Source organism: Bombus pyrosoma, linkage group LG5, assembly GCF_014825855.1.
Source record: "Bombus pyrosoma isolate SC7728 linkage group LG5, ASM1482585v1, whole genome shotgun sequence".
Taxonomy (NCBI): Eukaryota; Metazoa; Arthropoda; class Insecta; order Hymenoptera; family Apidae; genus Bombus; species Bombus pyrosoma.
Window position 1 is genome coordinate 127466 of NC_057774.1, and position 2094 is coordinate 129559.

Genomic DNA, 2094 nt, shown 5'->3' on the forward strand with positions numbered 1-2094 from the left:
TTTATATAGAAACGTGAACAGGAAAATTGCATTGGACATAACGTGAAGTTAGTCAGAAAATTTACTTAGTAACACGCGTGCGCTGTAGCTCTACGAATCAATTTTTGATTTACCGTTACGTGTAAACGTACCATATGATACTGTTTTGTAATTAAAATGCGATTTATAAAATGGATTAGGTAAAATTAGATGAAATTAATATTAAACTGTTAAAGAATGATGTATTATAAATAATATAAGATTATTTATTGTACACTTTCCCTCTATAAATATATTTTCAAGGTTACTTCCTTAACGATAATGATCTGAACCTGTCTGAACTGAGCGGAATGTTTGTTACTAGTGAAGGATGACATTTTAATGCCCATAGTGCTGCTTATGGTGGTGTTCGAGTTTGAACGGTATTTTCCCTTTCTGTGCATGTTTATATGTGCATAAAAAAGTGTACTTTCTTTTTTGACGCGAACTATTAACAAAGAAAAATATGTTCTGGATGCAAGTGAATAATAAGAGAGTGTAAACAACTTTTAAGATCAAGTACGACACGTTAACCTCAAATATCTTCCATTGTCTTCTGTTTTTCTTTGATTTCACAACTTTTTATCAAATAATTACAGTTTTGTTAAATATATTTAATAACTGTATTTCATACAATTTCTATATTCATTTACAAGTTGTTACTGTTATTGTGCAGTTGTGACATATTTTAAGGAAAATGTGAATTGTTCTTTAAGGATATTAAGTCTACTACTCGCTAATCATAGATTTTCTTTGTGCACAGGTAAGCAGTTTGTCTAATAATAATAATAATTTCATAAAGCAAATGGCTTGAGTGTTAGTTTACGTACGCCCTATTGATGCAATCTTCATGGATATAAAATTGGACAGCAAAATAGATGTAAGTACCTTTTGAAACATCATTCGATAAAAGAACTTTTACAGTACTGAATAATATATTTTGTTTCTATAAATCTTGGTTAATATAACATACTAAACTTCTGTTTATGTACCATTTTCTTTAAATATTTCAATATGACAAAGTAAGATTTGCTTCTTTGTCCGTTGTGACACAAACTTGTGATTTGTAATAGAAATGAAATTTAATTGTTGAATTAGAAGGAATTTCTACCATAGTACATAAAATTTTGTATAATGTATCTGTCAATTATAAGATTATTTTGACCAGCGTGCTATGATCTCTTGCGTCTATGCTTTATATATTATGGCTCAATAATAAAACATGGATTAAAAATACTAAAGTAATACAGAAAGTCTAGCATCGAAGCAACCTTGCTTATTATTATTATCAATATAATATTTAATTGCTCTATTGTAGAGTAATAGGTTTATATGAATGTGATTATTTTACAATTAAATTTAATTTTCATATTTTATTTTATAAGAATGGAAATATTGAATTACAAATGATTTTCATTAATATGTTAATATTTAGTATACTGATTATGTTTACCATTTGTGTTGTTATTATTTGTTATTAATTTTCCTAGGCTTGTAGAATATAAAATTGATATTTATGCATATATAAATATGTTTCATGTAATATTAATGTAAATCACTGATATATCGTGAAATGTTATGTATTTATTCGTATGATACCAAGTGAATTAATAGAAAAGATGCATGATGCAGATAAGATTTTTATCATATTAATGCGTTGAAGCATACGAGCGTTGAAACAACGTATGTTATAAAAAATATATTGCCGTATAACAGATTAAAACTCACACATGTACCAGGAACATTCATCACTGGCAACGTGCGTTACCTTTTCACTGATGTATTTATGTTAGTATTGTTATTATTATTATTATTATTTGTTTTAGTCCGTGCCTCTCGGCTTTGGACGAACTTTCGATTTTTACAACACATTATTGCACTTAGCATATTCTTACCTCTAATCTGAAACTAATGCTTACAATCTATTGCAACTTATGCCTACAAACTCTTGCAACTTATGCCTACACACTATTGTCACTTTGGTCTTTTTGCCTCCTTGCTGTGCTGCCTTCCTGTCATTCCACCCCATCTTGTATTGCCTTTGCCCTTCTTTTCTCTATTATTGCTCTTAAGTCC

At 28.7% G+C, this 2094-nt stretch overlaps 1 protein-coding gene across 2 annotated transcripts in view; it reads left to right on the forward strand.

Moving 5' to 3' along the window:
* Positions 1-78: 78 nt before the first annotated feature.
* Positions 79-2094, forward strand: part of LOC122567529 (zinc finger protein 624-like) — a 12699-nt gene continuing 10683 nt past the window's right edge. The window contains exons 1-2 of one of the 2 annotated variants that reach the window (XM_043726163.1): positions 79-537; positions 782-898. The gene's annotated coding sequence lies outside the window, so the exon portion shown is untranslated. The remainder of the gene's footprint in view (positions 538-781; positions 899-2094) is intronic. The other variant, XM_043726164.1, reaches the window with a different exon arrangement.